This window comes from Sus scrofa, chromosome 5 (genome assembly GCF_000003025.6).
Source record: "Sus scrofa isolate TJ Tabasco breed Duroc chromosome 5, Sscrofa11.1, whole genome shotgun sequence".
Taxonomy (NCBI): Eukaryota; Metazoa; Chordata; class Mammalia; order Artiodactyla; family Suidae; genus Sus; species Sus scrofa.
This window is the reverse complement of record NC_010447.5, coordinates 14,393,314-14,412,812: the sequence shown is the minus strand read 5'-3', so window position 1 is coordinate 14,412,812 and position 19,499 is coordinate 14,393,314. Positions and strand designations below refer to the sequence as shown.

Below are 19,499 nucleotides of genomic sequence, written 5' to 3'. Positions count from 1 at the left end.
TACAGAAGAAAAGAGTTCTTGCAGTATCACAGTGGGTTTAGAATTCAACTGCAGGGGCTCTGGTTGCTATAGAGGAGCAGGTTTGATCCCTGGCCTGGTACAGTGGGTTAAAGGATCTGGTATTGCTGCAGTTGTGCCTTGGATTCAGTCCCTGGCCTGGGAACTTCCATATGCCATGGGTGTGGTCATTTAAAAAAGTAAATTAAAAAAAATTAAAGAGGGAATTGGGAATAAATCAACATGTACTGAGTTCTTTTGATGTCCCAGGGTAAGTGCTGAAAATACTGGGATGCATAAGACACAACCCCTGAGCTCTCAGTTTGGTGGGAGAAAAATCTACTATAGAAATGATTACAGAAAGGTATGCTGAGTTTTTATACGAGATGTTTTGAATGCTTTGTTTTGGATGCACCCCACTTATACTCAGGGCACAAGGGTCAGGGAGTCCATTTGTAGGTGAGAAAAAACTGAGATTCCGAGAAGGTAAATAAGTTACCTAAAGTTACAGTGTGATTGTTAGGGCTCCACTGGTTATAAGCAACAGAAACCAAATTCAAAGAGTTGGTGGAAAAAAACACAAATAAACTGTAGTGGTCCAGGTGATGGAAAAACTAGAGGAATGGTTCAGGGCTTGATCTGACTTTTCTTCTTGGATTCAGGTGCCCCATCTGTGCCCTGTCTTTGACTCTGCTTTGTTCTGTGTTACTTCATCATTAGAAAGTTTCTCCTCTAAGGGAAGAAGATGATTTCCAGAAGTCATAGGTTTCCATGGTCCTTCTGGCTTACAGCGTGTGTTGACCCCTAGAAGCATTCTGATTGACCCTTCTTGGTTGTCTTGCACCAACCACTGAGTCAGTTGGATTGCGGGCTCTCATCACGTGCCTGCACCGCGGAGGGGCAGGTCGGTGCCCCTTGACTGACATCCCCACCGAATCACTTTCAGCAGAGAGGGACATTTATGGGTGTCATCCCCAAAGGAAGGAGCCAGACACAATCCATGTCCTTCTCACACGTTTAGAAAGTGCGGAGTTGGGCTGAAAGCCCAGGCTGCATTCCAAAACCTGTATCTTTCCCCCCGTACAAAGTGCCTCCTGCTCCTGATGAATGAGAAACAGAAGAAGGTCAGATGACAGGGCAAATGAAAGGAAAGACAGAAGTTGCTTGGGGAGGCCAAAGCACCAAAGAAGAAACGAGAAGACGAAGCAAGAGAAGCAGGATGGTGAGAGACTGTGGGAAAAAAGAAAGCCAGGATTAAAAGGAAAAAAGGATAGAGGAGCCAGCCCGCAGCCTTCACCCCCCTCCTCTGGAATCCCTGCCAGAAGCTGCTGCTATTTTTTAGAAAGCTTTTTCCCATCTCCCCTGAGAGCCAAATGCCCCATTAATCTTTCAAAAGGCCACTTTGGCTTCTTGTGGCAGATCTGAGCAATTTGGCCTGGGTCCCTCACATTAGTTTTCCTTCCCAAAGGCAGCAGGACTTGGCAGACCCACCCGGTACCCATCAGGACCACAGGGACCAATGGCTGTTTGCACAGTGGCTCGGTTTTACCTGGGGAGATAAATTGGCCCTGTGCCCAAAGGGTTCTCCTATGATTTACCTCTCCAGGTTCTGCTCTACCATGTTCTCATTTCTCAGGCCCCTTTGCAATGCGAGAATCTCCGAAGTTAAAAATAAACTCAGAGCCCAATTTGCCATCGCCCCATCAGGCAGCTGCTGTGATTACAATGCAAGATGTAATCAGGATGCTGCAAAAGCCTCTCTCCTAGCTGAGCTGACAGTTGGGGTGGACCAGGCGGAAAATAGACATGTGGACTAAAGAGTGACACAACAATGGAAACCAAACCAAATAAATTTAAAAATAAGACCAAAACAATGTAAGAAGCGTCACAAGAGAGACCATTTGTCTCACTGACTCTCTCCATGAACTCAGTCCATTCGACCCTTGGAAAGGTTGCAGGGGTGGACGATGGGTCATTTGGGGAAGAGTGCCATGTGCTAGTACACTTGCAGAGACCAGCATGGGGCATGCTGGCTCAGCTCCACCTCCCTGGCTCTTTGGAGTTGCGCTGCCAACTGAGAAGCCGGCTGTAACCGGCGATCGCATCCCCCGCCAAATCCATATGTTGAAACACTTAACTCCTGGTATCTCAGAATGTGATTGTTTTTGGAGGTGGGGCTTTCAGAGAGGTAATTAAGGTTAAATGAGGTCACAGGGGGTGAGCCTTAATTCCACATGACTGGTGTTATATGAGGAGATCAGGACACAGACGCACGTAGAGGAAAGACCAGGTTACATACAGGTAGGAGACGATAGCCATCTGCAAGCCGACGAGAGACGCTTTGGAGGAAACTAACTCTCCTGACACCTTTGATCTTGGACTTCCAGCCTTCAGATTTGTGAGAAGAGAAATTTTTTTTTTTTTTAATAAGCTACACAGACTGTGATGTTTGTTTTGAAAGGCCTACCCTCGCTGGGCCAGAACACACGTCCCGAGAAAGCTGTGCTCCTTGGCTGAGGAAGCATCCCTGCCTCCACCATCACACCCATCATGGGGAAGCAGCTTCCTTCCCGTGCTCTCCAGAGTAAATTAGTAACAAAGCTGAAGTTCCCATTGTGGCTCGGTGGCAACAAACCCAACTAGTATCCCTGAGGATGCAGGTTCGATCCCTGACCTTGCTCAGTGGGTTAAGGATCTGGTGTTGCTGTGGCTGCGGCATAGGCCGGGAGCTGCAGCTCCAGTTCGACCCCTAGCCTGGGAATTTCCATATGCTGCGAGTGCACCCACCACCCCCAGAAAACAAAACAAAACAAAGCTACCAGTTTGGTTTCCATCTGCCTTTCTTTTCATCTTATTTCTCAATTTGTTCAGATGTTGGGGAAAGACGTAGGAATACTTTTTATTCATCTTCCTCAAAAAATCCAGATGAGGCAGTAGCAGTCAGGATAAGCCGGTTTGTACTGTGGTAACAGATAAACTCCAAAGCACAGTGGCTTAAAACCATCGATTGTTTCCTGCACACATCTTGTTATCAGGCCGCCTCAGGGGCACTTGGAGTCTCCAGCCCAGGACAGCTCTGCAGGGAGCCTACACACCCTAGGCCCTATCTCATTGCAAGGATCCGTGGTCACCTTAGGGCGAGGAAACAAAAGTGGTGGTTTGCGCACCGGCTCTTAAGCATCCCCTAGAAATGACACATCACCTCTAATCCATCCCATTGGCCGAAGCAAGACATTTGATCGTGGCTAACATCAAAGGGGTGAGAAGGAGCAATCCTGTCCTATGTCCAGAAAAAAGAGTTCTGGAAATATTTGCGATCAGCCCTAATGACTCTGTACGGACCATTGTCCCTGCCCCTGAGGAGGCTACAGTTTAGAGACTGAGCCATTGTGCCTAGATTGTCATTCCTTTGTGAGGAAATTACCCTATATGTGTGTGTATATGACTCGCTTGAAGCTCCTTGGATGAACAAGTTACACCCTCGGAAAGGAGGCCTCGAAAGGGAAATTACTGGCATACTCCTCATTCAGTCAGCAGACGTGTTGAGCACCTGTGAGTGTGCCAGGCATAGGCACTACCTGAACCTTGCAGGATTTGGGGTCCCTGACCTCCCACCTCCTTAATGCCAGTAGGCTCCCCCAATCCTTGTGAAAACAGAAGCATCTCCAGGGACTTCCAGACTAAAGCTGGGTAGAATTTTTTTGTCCACTTTTCATGATAGGAAAAAAAATCATAGTATTTGGGGAAGAGAAGCATTTCTTTTCCAGCAGGTCTGGTGGGGGAAGCGTTTGGGACAAAGGACAACCAATAGGTTTCCATCTTGATGGTCCAAAAGCGAATGAGCTCATCAGAGCTGGTGGGACCCTCAGAGACCCTCAAGTTCAAGTCCCTTGTTTTAAAGACAGAGAACTGGGATCTGATTATTGTGAAGACTACTTTTATCAGGACTTAGGTGGGGGGAGAACGGCACCCTCTCTCCTCCACTGCCCAGATCACCTTGTCCTCCTCCCGAAACTGCCTCCGCAACTCCTGTGCTACACCTGTCTGTCCATGACTTTGGACTTGGGAAGGCGGAAGCAGGAGGAAGGGAGGGGGAGTGGAGGAGTGAGAGAGAGCGAGGAAAGGAGGAGCTAAAGAGCAGAGCAGGTGGCCTCCTGCGAGATGTGGTGAAGGAATTCAAGCCACTGGAAAGCAAACCCTCAATGTGGCAGACCTCTGGGCAGACACAAGCATGAAGAGGACAAACCAGGCACTTCAGAAAGCACATGGTGATCGCTGTCGAGGAGGGGCTCTCATGTAAATACAAGGCAGTGCTACTATTACTGTTCATGGTTATAGTGCCGCTTCTGAAAATAGCAGCCTAAGAGGTCAGCAGAACTGTTTGAGAAGGAAGGCAGGAAATTGATTTGTAAGCATCATCAAAACTCCGTTGGTTTCCGCTTCCTCTTTCAGACTGACCACATGGTTTTCAAGAGGATGAGAAAGCAGTTTGTCGTAGCGGTTAGGTGCTCCAGATGTCAGATCACCTGCTTCACGATTTCAGCTGAGACTTGCAAATTCATTTCGTCCATGTCCATAAGCTAATTTCAAGACTTAGTCCCCGAAGCAAAACTGAAGGCTATAAAAATACCCCCCCGGTACATCTGAGCTGAAAGACATACGCTGCAGGCCTGTTTTCATGGTTAGGACCGCTTCTACTTTGGGGCTGCCCCGGAATTTTCAGAAATGACTGGGAAGATCCAAGGGACCCACAGAGATTCGCCAGGAGCAGCTGGCTTCGTTTCCCTGCAGTATCCTGTGGAGAGGTGGGTGGGTCATGGGAAGGGCTTGTGGGATGGTTGCCAGTGGCACCAGGAAGCAGGAAGCCAGTTCATATGTGAGTGCCATCTGGTGTGAGAATATTCCTCGCTCTCTTCTGCCCAGGCTGGCCTGTGGCTGAGTGGACGGCAGAGGCAGGGAGGCCCGATGCGCCCCCGCCTCCCCAACAGGCCGCCTAGGAAGGAAGTCCAGTGGATGTTCCCATGTTCCTCGGGTGACAGATATTCACGTCCCAGGTGCAGCTGTGATCAGCAAGTACGTCAAGAGGGGTGTGTGTGTGTGTAATGGGAGAGAGCGCGTGTCATCTGAGGACATGTTGTTCTAACTTTGGCCTCTACCTTTGTTCCTGCGCCAGAATGGATCGTCTCGGACCCGGAGGCACCGGCTGGGGGAGATTCCTTCATTTCCTTTGGTCTAGGAAGCGGAGGATAGAGAGCGCATACCCAGGATCTATTACAAACGTTCTGCCGGCCAAAAGCAAGGCAGACCCTCCTTCTCCCTTACCTTCGTGCTGCAAAAATCAGCAGAAAGAGAAACACTAGTCTTTATGAGGGGGAAGGAGTTTGCCTTCCCTTAGAGCAGCTAATTCCCAAAGCATTCCCATTGGGTCCTGCCAGCTTCTGACACAGACATGAACTTGAACCCTGGCTCAGCCACTTCAGTGCCACATAGCCTTGGGCAGGTCGCTTTACCCTTTTTTCTTTATCTGAAAACGAGAAAAAGGAGCCCTGCTCATTTGATAGCATTGCTGTGGGGTAATGGGGAGTAATGCTTATGAAACAATTTACTCTGAATTCTATTAGTAGCCTTGATCGGAGTCGGGACTGTGCCATTAAGCACAGTGATTCTCCTGATCACGTGGGGATCTGAGCACCAGCCCTGGGCCAGGGCTCAGGAGGCAGGATGGGTTGCAGGGCTTGGGTGAGCCTGGCCAAGAAGTTGCCTGTAAGGCAGGGCTGAAGCACACATCCAGGACCCTGGTCCGAGGAAAGATCAATCCCAACGGCCCAGGAGGGAGGTGGTTGGTCATGGTCATGAGGCAGTGAGTTGGAAAACGAAATCAAATCTGATCACATGGACTCCCGGGTGGTCAGTAGGAAATAGCCTGTAGACCAGTCCCTGCAGCCCAGAGATGCAGCAGAAAGACTTTTCATAGAGGGCCTGCAGACTGGATTCCAATGAGGAGGGCCTTGTAGAGGGCATCGGGTCAGCCGGGGTAGGGACACGGGCTGTGTTGTCACTGCACGTTGCCCTTCCAGCCACGGGAATACGCAAAATCGTGGAGAAAATCCGGCTCTGGATAGAACCAGGGTTCTTGTCGTCTTCGTCACAGGTGTCCAAGTCCTCTGTCAGTAGTCAACTCAAGAAAACCTCAGGAGGCGCTTGATCCCCCATCTCACAGGCTCAGGCCCCCTCCAGCTTCACATTTTTGTAACACCTGCAGCTCAGGATGAGACCGTGTGATGTCTGCCCTGTTTGCTAGACTAGAAGGTCACCGTCCACCTGGAGAAACGCACAGGTGGTCCAGCGCCTGGCCCGCCAGTCATGGCAGCTCAGAGTTACCGCCTAGGATACAGAGCGGGGAAAGCTTGCTAGACGTACGTTTATAGGGCTTGTAACCAGAGGGGTGTTCACACGTGTTCATCGCTTACTCTACAGAAGTGCAGTGGCTGTTTCCAGGGTGTGTGGTTCTTGAGCCTTTTAAAGGGCAGTAACTCCAAGGACATCCACTGGGGCCGTGCCAAGGTCAAAGTGGACACTTGAAGTTAGTCCAGTGCCTGGCTTCTCCCCCAGGCAGCTCGGAGTGTCCTCCATTATTTCTGCTGCTGATGGTGTTAGCACATTTCATTAAGCAGGAACCAGTCTTGGACACACCTTTTGCGATTAGATGGTTCTAAAACCTTATTCCCCTCTTCGTTGACCCAAATGAGGAATTCCCCAATGAGGGGACGGTGCTACAGGCTGATGGGTGACACCATCCCCTCTTTAAGCCCATGGCTCACCAGCTGCTTCCTGTAGGAGACTCCCTCTCTCCCTTCTCCATGCTGCTCTGAGTGGCCAGCATCAATGGGCTTCTTTGCCCTTCTTTCCTGCAGTGAGAGGCACAAACAAGAGATGGGAGAGAGGAGAATGAGGGCAGGGCATTCTCTCCCAGCATCCTCCCATCAGGCCACCTTGGGCTGGCCACATCCCTCTAAGGCTTTTCTTCTCCTCTTCCTAAACCATTCAGTTTCCTTGCTCAAGGAGCCACATTTTCTCCTTGTCTAGGAGTGATGGCAGAGCCTTATTGTTGTTAGTCCCTGGGAGAATTCATTGTCTTTTTATTTCTCCTACCTGACTTTATTCAAATTCCTTTTATTTGACTCTTCCTGGTTCTAACACCAACACTGTCTCCTAACCCCGGGGACCTTCAGAAAAGTAAAAAATTAGCAATTTGTTGAAAAAAAAAATGTGAACCTCTAAAGAGAGCAGAGGTCCAACCCTTTCTCGTTACCTTGTTTTCCAGTAGCTTGCTGCTGACTCACCCATGCACCCACCTGCAGGCTTCGGCCACCCAGTCCCTGTCTGGGGCTTATACTTGAGCCTGGGCACGCCAGCAGAGAGGCTGCCCCATGGGCTCCGTGCTGAGGTTAAGATTTTCAGGCTCATCTGGGGCAAAAGGAAAGAAGTGCAGCCAGGCAGGGATTCTGAACCGTATCGACCTGGGAAGCAAAAATCCTAGCTGGCGAGTGGCACTGGGCATCAGGTCTGCAGGGAGAGGGGAGGCATCAACAGGGAGGTGAATCAGCAGGGAAGAAGAAAGGAAGCATGGAACTCAAGGCAGCTTGCAGCGAGCTGGTTAGGGTGAAATGTGACGGTGTCTGCAGGTGAAATGTGTGCAGGTGTCCCGGGACCCTTTCTTCTTGATGGCTACAAACCCTAAAGGAGGTGGGTGGGAGCAGGCAGTCATAAACCAATTCCTTTTGTAAGAGGCTGCTTCAGTAGTCTCCATCTCAGCCCTTGTGAGGCTTGGAATTGAGTCAGAATCCCAGTCCTGGGTTTTGAGAGCGTGACCGTGGCCACTCAGCCTGCACAGAGTCCTGTGACTGTCTTGGTTGCTGAGCAGATCAAGGGCGCCTCTGCTGGGGGAGGCTCTGCTGGCCCAGTCTCAGCTCTCCCAGCCCCCCAGGCCATAGCATTGTCTTCTATGGACACACCCTCACTAATCCTGAGCCTTTGTGCTGCTTACCTTCCAGCTACCCCAGTGGCCTCAGTAGAGCCCTGCTCTGTGGTCTAACCTTCCCCTCCCTGGGGGCTGGATTCTGCTTTGATGACCCCACCTCTGGTACATGCCTTTGAGGATAATTTCAGGTGGAGAGTCTTAGGCTCCTTCTCTCTGACTCCTGAGTAAAGAACAGGGATTTGCTTCAACTTCCTCACCCTTCTGTTGGGCAGCGTCCACACCGACAGCCCAGCATTTGGATGAGAGCATCGTGTGGTAACTGCAAGTCCTGAGCATCCCCAGAGGTCGGCCTTGTGTAGCAGGGTTAGTGGCCCCACTCCACGCTGGATTTGTGGGGCAGATTTTTCCCTAGTCTCCTTCCTCCTCGTGTGGCTGAAAATTTAGGCCGTCTTGGGCCGAAACCCATCCAGGTGAGAGTCATGCATAGCCTCCTTCCATCTGCTCCTGCTTTCGGACTCACCAATCCTTCCAAGAGCTCTATGGGGTGTTTGATGGGGTTTCTTCTCCGTGGGATCTAGCTGTCCCAGGTGCAGAGTTCGGGGAAGGGCGGGGTGGGTGCATTACATGTTAAGCGCAAACCACAGTCTAGCACCTAGAGCATCTGCCAGCAGTTTCTCACTTGCCTTAAAACATATAGCAGTTGGAGATTGTCTAGTCCACCTGTTCAAGATGCCCCTTTATGGGACCCAGGAGCAAAGTCCACAGGACGGGTAACTGGTTCCCAAATCTGAAGAATCCTGCAGGAGTCTCTGCAAAGAGCAAGTTGTCCTTGGAACCATGCGTGTGCATTTCTCCCTCTGTCTGGTGTGTGGAAGACTGCGGCAGGCTTGGCGGTTATCCTCCTGCAGTGGCCGCCCCTCAGGCCTGTTCTTATGGCTCATACATCCACCCCACGCGTTGTGGCAGAGTGTGAGGGAGGGTTAATGCCACGGCTCTGGCGGAACACTCGCCTTTCTCTCTGTTCACTCCAGGTGTGGAAATGGGCCACCTGGCAACCTCCACCATCCAGTACATGGGTGGTCACTTTGTCTGTATGGATTCTATCCCCCCAGGGAGATTTTCATTTCCTTCTGAGATACGTAAGAATCTTATTTTTATTCTTATCACCTAGAGGCATAACTGCCATGTGGCCAGATATTCAGCTGGCAGGAAATAGAGATTTTTCTGCATGATGATGGTGGAGTCAAAACCTGCCTTTTGGTGCCTGTCCACTTACCAAATGTCATTGGTCCACTTACTGGAACCACCCAGAAAAAGCTTCCTCCCTGCCACAGAAGAGCCTTTGCTTTGTAAAAACAATGCTCCCCTCGCCTTCTGCTTATAGACATCATAATTGCTTTTGAAATACTTGAAAGATGCAATCACATGGGCTTCGGAGGAAGCCTGGGATTCCATTTTTTATTCTCTGTGGCCAGGGACCCCATAGTCTATTAACCTTCCTTTTAATGTTTGTAAAATGGGGATGACAACCAGCAAGGCGTAAGGTTTCTTGAGCGGTGGTAGCACAGGTAAGCTGGCCCTGAGGAAGACCCAAGGATCCATTGTTGAATTTCAATGGAGTAACCAGGATGTTAAGCCCAGTGCCTTTTAACTCCTAGGTTTGGTTTGTTTTCACTCTGCTGAGTTACCACCAAGCCCATCAAGTTGACAGAAAGCGCTGTCTGGTTACTTATTCCTCCAGCTATCTTGTTCTCTCTTTAGAAAAATATAATAACACATCTGGTACCTATTATATGGTGGTATATATTTCAGTATATGTTTCTGCTAATGCTTTAGTAAACAGAGACCACGTGCATGTCGACTCTAATACAGTAGCCACGGGTCTGCCTTGAGTGAGGCTCACTATGAAGTTAAACACTGCAGGATTCAAAAAGAGTGGCTGCATCAACAGTAGAACTCCAGGCCCACTTGTATCTGAATTACTTTTTTATAGTTAAGATAATGCTTTTAACCACTTCCTAGTCCTTAGCATGAGGAAAGGTTTAAAAGTCCTTATATAAAAAATAAGTATATCAGGAACACTTCTGGTTGTTAGTATCGGTACACTTAACTAGTGATGGATCGAACATGTAGAGGGGCATTTTGTCACTGTTTTCATACTTTCTCAAATGGAAACCTTGGTTCAGGGCCAGTATCTGAATGATTCTTTTATTTTCCTCATGGATGTAAGAAGGCTGCCTGACACCAGACGTCACCTCCACATCCGGTTGAAGAGCTAGGCGTGTCCTGAAAAGTAAGACATTTTCCAATAGCATTGAAAAGACTTACATCTCATGGCCAGACTTACATCTCATAGTGTCACAGAGCCACCTCCAGCTGCAAGGGAGACTGGGAAAGTGAGCTTTTGCCTATTCCAGCCTCTGTAGTGGAGGCAGAAAATAGAGAAAGAGTTAGAGATGGGTGTGGGGTTAGCTAATCCCTGGGGTCTGTCGTCATGAACATCCTAAAAGTGCTTGTGGTCTGAGGCCTATTGCAGTTCTCCCCAGAGTGACTCTGAGAAACAGCAGAGGTATTGGGCTGCGGTGCAGAGAAGGACTGTGGAATCAGTCACCAAAGTTTAGGTCCTGCCTCTGTTACTCTGAGCTAGACGGCCCTGGAGAAGTCCCTTATTCTCTTTGAGTCTCTGTTTCCTCATGTGTAATAACACTGTGTCCTAGACTTAGTGTGGAGATGAAGTGAAGGAACATGGAAGCACTTTTTTGTGCTGAGTGCTCCTCTGTGTACGTCCATTATCATGGTAAAAATAATGGTGGTGTAAACACGTAAGTGAAAGAGGAGGGTCAGAGCCTGTTCTGCTCTCTACGGAAAAGCTAGGCCTGCAGATCTCTGACAGTCCAGGTCGTCCTTTCTTTGGTCCTTCCTTTATGCAGGTCATTATTTGACAGCCCTAGACTGTGATCTCATTGTGTCCTCTTCAATTTTGCATCCCCAGTGCCTCGTGCACAGCAGTAGGTGCTTAGAGAATGTTGAATGAATGAAGGAAATCCTCCCCACTCCAAAGCATAAACTAGCTGGGGAAAAGAGGATGTTCTAATTCAATCAAACATGTTGAGTTAAAAAAAAAAAAAAGAAAGAAAAGAAAAAGCTTCGCAGGGGATTATTCTGCAGCTATTTAAGAATGAATAGGCAAGGAGTTTAATAAGAAGGTGGTGGCAGTGGAAGTATAGTTTCCAGATCTCAAATTTCCATAGAGCCTCTAGACACAAGAGACAAAACCCATGGGCTGTATTTGCAAAATGAAAAACCAAGAACCTGGGTGACAAAGTATATCCTCAAACCCGAAAGTATAGTGGGTGATGGAGAAATGCCAGTAATCATGAGATCTGCATTGACTCAACGTCTGTGCTGGCAGAGCAGAGGAAGCCGGAGGGCGACTGAAGGACCTGAGAACAGAACCCCAAGTAACCAACAGGTCTTCACCTCACCCAGAAGCACAGGAGGGTCATTTGAGAACAGCAGCTAACAGGGCCTTTCCAGTAGGATTTTGCTCACTGGAAGAGGGGTGAGGTCACAGTTAGACCTGGACATCGTGGGGCAGTCCGGCACCTATGAAATCTTGAAACTGACAGCCATTTCTCCCTTTTAGGTTAAGATCTCGCACTAAGGAGAACTTGCTAGGAGTGGAATCAGATGTCGTGGGTCAGAGGCAGTAGTGATGAGGAAAGAGGAAATTCAGATAAACATAGAGGGGAGAAGTTCTCGTGCGGCCCAGCAGATTAAAGATCCAGCATAGTCAGCGCTGTGGCTCGGGTGGCTGCTGTGGTGCAGGTTTAGCTCCCGGCCCAAGTATTTTCACATGCCACGAGTGTGAGGGGAAAAAAAAAAAAAAAAGAGAGAAAGGAAAAAATCCCAGGAAATTTCTGAAAGAAAATCTTTGTTTTTCATACTACATAAAAACTACAGAGAGTAAGCTCTATGAAGCTAAAAACGTTATCTGAAGAAAGGCTCCGTCTTCTAAAAATTACAAGAAACCAATTTCACATAAAAATGAGCAAAAGGAAACTATGGAGGTCAAATTCCATAAAAAGTTATTTTAAGAAAAAGGAGATTAAGACGTATGTAATATCCCTATGGAAAAATGAAAACATGCCAGAAAGACATGTTCATAAAACCAATCAACATTTCCATTTATTATTTCCAAATGACTAAAAGACATTAAGAAAGTAATACAAGACATGAAAGAACAAATAAATCATAATTAGAAAAAAACAGCTGAGAGAATAATTCAAAATAAAAGAACAAATCATCTGAGGAATGAGGACTAAGCTATAAGGAGCACAGAACAAAATACCACAACAACTAATGCTTTAAGAGAAAGAGAAGGTGAAAGGAGAAACATTTTTTTTTTTTCTTTTTGATGGCCACACCTGCAGCATATGGAAGTTTGTGAGCCAGGGTTGAATCAGAGCTGCAGCTGCAACCTGTGCCACAACCATGGCACCGCCGGATCCAAGCCACATCTGCGACCTAAGCCACATCTGCGACCTATGCCACACTAGATCCTTAGCCCACTGAGCCAGGCTGGTGATTGAACCTGCATCCTCACAGAGACAATTCAGGTCCTTAACCTGCTGAGCCACAATGGGAACTCCAGCAGAAACATTTTTAAATCAAAAAATTAAGAAAGAGCTGTAAAGTATTCAGGAGAATATTTTTATTTATATTTACATATAGTTATATTTTATAAATATTTATGTTTCTATATAATATTGAAGATAGGTAAAGAAGACCCAATATATAAATAACCAGGAGTTCTTCCTTTCTGGAGTGCTAGGTCCCAGGTTCAGTCCCCAGCCTGGCACAGTGGGTTAAGGATCTGATGTTGCCGTAATTGTGGCCTAGGTCACAACTGCGGCTCGGATCTGATCCCTGGCCTGGGAACTCCATATGCCACGGTGGCCAAAAAAAAGTATAAATAACTAGAATCCCCTGAGATGAAAACCAAAACAAAGTAGCAGAACAAATTATAAAAGCTGTAATTCAAGGAGCTTTTCTGAAATTTAATAACATTTGAAACTTCATATTGAAAGAGTATCTTGTATGCTGGCAATTATTAATATAGGCTGAGCAATAACAAGAAATATTGCTTGATTTAAAAGGAAAAGAACAGGAGTTCCCATCGTGGCTCAGTGGTTAACAAATCCGACTAGGAACCATGAGGTTGCAGGTTTGATTCCTGGCCTTGCTCAGTGGGTTAAGGATCCGGCGTTGCCATGAGCTGTGGTGTAGGTTGCAGACTTGGCTTGGATCCCGCATTGCTGTGGCTCGGGTGTAGGCCAGCGGCTACAGCTCCGATTAGACTCCTAGCCTGGGAACCTCCATATGCCACCGAAGCAGCCCAAGAAATGGCAAAAAGACCCAAAAAAAATTTAAATAAATAAAATAAAAAATGAAAAGAACAGGAGTTGCCTTGTGGCATGGCAGGTGAAGGATCCAGCCTTGTCACTGTAGTGACTTGGGTTACTGCTGTGGTTTGAGTATGGGCATGGCCCCCCAAAAAAAGAAGGACAGAAAAAGAACAAAATCTCTTAGGCATCCAGGCAAAACTAGCTAGTAACTTATCCAGAAAAGAAAATTAGATTACCTTCAGACTTTTGGGTCATATTTTACAGCAGAATACAAAAGAATAGCACATTTTAAATGACAAGTTCAAATTCAACTACATTTATAATTAGCTTAAGTGTAAATGGTCTAAAAACTTTTTAAAAAGTGCACGCTTTTTCCGATTCCCGCAGCACTTCCACCCTCTCTCTGCCGTGGTGCATTCAAACTGCCTCGTGATGGCAGCAGGTCTTGGAGGAGGGTGAGCTGCCGCCGTGGCAGCAGACCTCTGCCTTGTATCCGTACAGTATCCTGAGCATGATGTTTCCTGGCCCCTTCTCCAGCATTCAAGGGGTGATCCTAATTTCAGTACAGCCGCTGAGGGCTTGTTTGTCATCCCTTCTCCTACGGCCAGCACTCTTTGCCTGGAAGTAGGGAGGAGTTTTCTGTTTGTCTCGCAGTGGCAGCGGATCACCACCACGTAATGCAGGGCCTGGCATGTGCATGGGTTACGCCTTGAAGTCCTGTTTTTCCTTCACATGGTGGCAGAACCTGCTCACCCTCCCCATGGAGGAGCTCGCTCTCAGGTCTCCTTTCCTGCTCTCTGTCTTTCTCATACACACTCGGTGAAGACCCATGGAAAAGCAGCGTTGAGTGCTCATGGCTTCCCCGTACCTGGGACTCCTTCACTGTCCCGCCTATTAGCCCACACTGGACATTTAAGAAATTGTTAACATTTCCCCACTTTTATGGCTCCCATTTCTTCCTCTCACATTCTGCCAGAGGGAAAACATTTTGTCTGCCCGTATCTCCTCAGAGGGATTTGTCAGTCTTTGGAGTTCAGTTATTTGGTTATGTTGAGACCTCAGATCTCTGATGGGCTAAGGAGTGTAAGATTTTGTAGGTTATATGGCTTTTTGTTGTTTTTGTAAGGGTGGGACCTGTGTTCTTTTGTGGCTTTTATACATCCTGAGTGAAAGGGAAGCTCCAATTTAAAAACAACAACAACTCTTTTTAGTGATTGTAATTGGTAGTGGCAGTATTAGTGTGTTATTTGACTGTGGTGTGTGTAGTTGTGTGATGTGGGGATAAAGCAAATGAGTACTGATGGGATATTGTACTTCTCTCATTCACTGTGTCTTTGAGACCCAAGGCTTTTGGTATCGAAGAAAGGTATGAAGACATGGCATGGAAGGAATTAAGTAAAAATCGTGCAACTCTGAAGTTGAATTTGAAACACTGTTGTGAATTTATAAGACATTTTATATTTAAATATGTATGTATTTCCTAAATGCCATCCACCAAAATTATCTAGAAACATGACTCTCTAGTTGCAGTATCTATAGTATCTAGACTGTGATCTTCAAATATCATTTCCTACCACAGGAGACCAGGATTTCTTAGAGAAATAGCTGATTCAAATTTGGCATAGGAAACAGGCAAGACGAGCCTACCAAAGAGCATCTTATCCTACCAAATAGAAAAGATGCTGCCAAAGACCAGTGGGGTCATGTCAAAAGGACAGCTGTCAATCTTAAGAGAGCTCCACTGGCCAGAAAGGGGACAGCTTGAGTTTGAATAAAGATAGGAAATGTGATGTACTTAAACCTGGTAAATATATTTAAAATAATGATTTCATAATGAGATACACACACACACACACAGAGTCTTCTTTTTTTTAGGGCCGCACCTGAGGCATATGGACGTTCCCAGGCTAGGGGTCCAATTAGAGCTGTAGCTGCTGGCCTACATCACAGCCATAGCAGTGTGCAACCTACACCATAGCTAATAGCAATGCTGGATCCTTAACCCACTGAGCGAGGCCAGGGATTGAACCCTCAACCTCATGGATACTAGTCAGGTTCGTTAACTGCTGAGCCACGGTGGGAACTCTGGTGATATATATTTAATTGAATCAGTCACTTTTAGAGAGTCGTAGAGAACCAATTCATTATCTTGAAAACAGGTAAGTAAAGGAAAGAATCAAGTATTTGTCTTTGTATATATACACTACACCACTGGGTAACCAAATAATACATGAGAGAAGCATCTCTCTATGAATTGTTCCCCCTAAAAAGTAAAATGATATGTAGCATTAGAATGTCACCATTTTTCAGTCTCCAGAGAATTTATGGGTCTAGGCCCTGAGCCTCCGTGGCTGTCAACATCACAAAAAGAGAGACAACCAGACATATGCTATCTCACGAAATAACATGCCACTTCCTACGGTCTTGCCAAAAGGACTGAGTTAAAGTTTTATCCGTCTCTGAATCCAGCTTCTGATTGGTAGATAATGCCGAGGACAGAGAAACGTGTTGGCCAGGACCAGGAGTACACAATGGGCAAAATCCAGACAGGCGGGAAATGCCACAGGTCAAACCACCGAGGGGCTTTACCACGTAAATTAAAAGCAAGAGCAGGGGATGGAGGGAAAACCAACAGATGCAAAGAGAAGTTAAAATTTGTCACCTTTTGGAGAGTGAGTGGGAATAAACGTCAGTGCTAAGAATGTGCACTTGGGTAACGAGATCATAAGGAGACATAGGGACCTGATTACTCTCAAAGTCAAGTTATTTTTGGAAAGAGGAAGGAGACGCATGTGAAGGGCTTCTGGAATATCTGGAAATTTCTAATTCTTGATCTGAGTGAGTGTTAGCCTTATAATTCACTAAGCTCTGTGTTTGTTTTGTACGGTATTCTGTGTCTGTGTTTTATTTTACAGCATGAGGGTATGTTTCCCTTCAGAACATCCTCTTGATCTCACCCCCTAAAGAGTGAATTGCATGTATCCAGGTATGAAAATGAAATACATTAAGAATTTTTAAAAGAATAAATAGGCAGGAAGGATATGTTTAAGAATATATTTTAGATTGAGTTATATTTCCTAAGTGCCTTTATTAGAACCTATTTCACAAAATCCTTTCCTTCCTTAAAAAATCCTTTCCGAAGAGTCTATGCACCTTTTCCTCTTAGATTTGCCAAGCTAAATAGCTAGAAAGTATTTCCTTTTCAAAATCCAAGGAACATGCAATCCTCTTTATAATTAAAAAAAAAAAAGATGTATTAGGGTTTCCAATCCCTCACCCTTTCCTTTCATTTTAGGCAGGAAAGCTATATATGTATATGCACACACGGATTTATGAAAGCGGTGTACACGCTGTAATGGAAATGGAGCACTGGCCTTCAAAAGAGAAACCGTCCCTATGAAAAAGATAAATTTACAAAAAGAAACTCTTTTCCAGCAAGAGTTCGGGGATGAGACCGTCTCATCACAAGTTTAAATACATTAAAGAATTTTATTTGCCATCTGAGCTGCTATTTCAAAGCCAAAATGTGAGCCCATTGTGGGAATTGTAGCAACAACTGAACTTTGCTGACTTCTGAAAGGGGATTCTGGGTCTTCCTAGGCCTTTTGAAGTTCCATTTTGCTTTGTCTTCAGATGCCTGGACATAATCAGCCCATTGAGGCCTTGAGCTGTCTCATGAACGCAAGCATTTGCTCACAATTCACTATCAGGGCTGGAGACAAGGAGAGGTTCAGATCCCTTTGACACCAGGGCGCCTGGTCAGAAGTTCTCAGATGGGCAGCAGTGTGAACTTTCAGCGGAACTGCTGCCCAGTGGGACGCCCGTCCTTTCAATCTCCATTGGCTCAGGTCTTCAAAGGCTGGGGGCATCTGTGTGGCTGACCTGACACATCTCTTTCCCATGGGATGGTATGGGTGGAGGGGATTGAAATGACTTACCTTCGTTTCTCAAGTTTGAGTCAGAGCATGTGTGAGACCCCCAAAGATCAAACAACCCCCCCCCAGTTGCCCCCTCGTTGCAGCGGTCACTGAAGGAGCATCTTCTTGTGCACACACACTTACATGAGTGCAAACACTGTCCTTCAATCATTATAACAGCCGTGTAGGCAATTTAAGATGAGGGCACTGAGTGAATTCACTCAAGAACACACAACTAGCAGGAGAGCTGGGATTTGAACTCAGGTAGCTCTGTCTTCCTATCCATTCCCTGCTATAGTGCCCAAGGCTAGGGAATAAAGTCAGAGACCTAGCTATGTAGAGAGTACTGCTGATGATAGCTCCCCCTGTATCAGGCACTATATCAAGCTTTACAAACACTTGGTATAATTATATAGAGACAGATATTCATATAGATGTAAGGACATAGATAAATGATGGCCTAAAAATTAAGAGCAAGCCTTCAGCAAGATTGCCTAAATTTAACCCTAGTGCCACAGTTTACCAACTGTATGACTCTGAGCAAATGATTGAATATCCCTGGGCCTCAGTCTCTTCATCCAGGAACACCCCTCTCATAGGGATGTTGTGAGAATTAAAGGAAAAATATATGTTAGGTACATAATATAGTTCCTGGCACAGAATAGCCCCCACTAAATTAGGTATTATGACTATAAAATATATGACATAATATCATACATTATTATTACATAAATAATACTTTATATAATTAACAATATGAATACTATTATGTAAATAATAGTATTTATTATTACTATTATATATACATAGATTTTTCTCAGACAATTCAGAAATCTTGGTAGAGAGGCATAGCATGCTTCAAAACTTACCAGGGTCAGAAATTACAAAAAAAGAAGTTATGCCAAGCTGACTCATTTTCCCCCAAGGAGATCAATACCTGGGATACAAACCACCAAAGTAGACTGATGAGGCTGCAGCTGAAAATGTCCCAGGATTATAGACCACCCACACTACACAAAAGCATTGTTCGGAGCAAGACTGGCCCCCCTTAGTCTAGACAGAGGACAGTTAGCATTCAGCTGTCACTGCCATGGCTGGTGCTATTCACCCGAGGATGCGTAAAGGCCAGGTGACTTCTGATCACAGCCCCGACTTGCCCAGTCTTTCAGCATCTGGACTCTGCTCCTTCTAAGATCAGTCCCCTTCTGTCCTCATGGGCCTGCACAGGCATCTCGTATTCAGATCCCATTTGATGTTTAAGCAGTACACTCCTGTGCAAAGCAGGTAAGGGGGAATGTTGACGCCAGCACAAGTAGAGGGTACTGAGCAGGTTCTTTGAACTGGACACTGTATTAGATACAAGCATTATCTCTTCAGTTCTCATGGCTTCGTTTGGTAGCATTAGATCATATCCATATTTACTGAGTGGCAGAGGTGTCCTCAAGCCCAGGTCCCCCATCTCCAGGGCACATGTTGTTAAACTCTGCATGCTAAGTGGCCCTCGGTCCTTTCTAAACCTTTTTTTTTTTTTTTTTTTTTTTTTTTGTCTTTTTGCCTCTTCTTGGGCTGCTCCCGTGGCATATGGAGGTTCCCAGGCTAGGGGTCGAATTGGAGCTATAGCCGCCAGCCTATGCCAGAGCCACAGAAACGCGGGATCCGAGCCGCACCTGCGACCTACACCACAGCTCACAGCAACGCCGAATCCTTAACCCACAGAGCAAGGCCAAGCATCAAACCCACAACCTCATGGTTCCTAGTCGGATTCGTTAACCACTGCGCCACGATGGGAACTCCAGTCCTTTCTAAACTCTTGTTCACTTTATCTTTCTTTCACCACCATCCATACTCTCCTTAAGGAAAGTTACTCAAGAAGTTCTTTCTCTGGGGAGTAATTACTGGAAAAATAGCCGACGTGTCCATTTTTCTCCTCTGAGCTCCCCTTGTACTCGGTACACAGCTTCAATTCAGCAGTATGCTGAATGTGGTTTTTCTCATCACCGGGCAGTGAACCTTGAAGGCAGGACCCTTGTCTTATTCATCTTTCTGACCCTAGCATTTAGCACAGTGCCTGACCTATAGCAGGATCTCAATAAGTATTTGCAGAGAGCACAAACGATTGGGTTAATGGTTAGATGCATACATAAAGGGATGCCTTAAATGACCTCGCTCTCATTGAGATGAGACAACCAAGCCCTG

General features: G+C 46.3%; 1 long non-coding RNA gene across 1 annotated transcript in view; it reads left to right on the top strand.

Moving 5' to 3' along the window:
• The window catches only part of LOC102160723, a 141,444-nt gene extending 123,477 nt beyond the window's left edge, over positions 1 to 17,967 (top strand). Inside the window, exon 4 of the long non-coding RNA XR_002343924.1 lies at positions 16,682 to 17,967. This is a non-coding gene — a long non-coding RNA (uncharacterized LOC102160723). The remainder of the gene's footprint in view (positions 1 to 16,681) is intronic.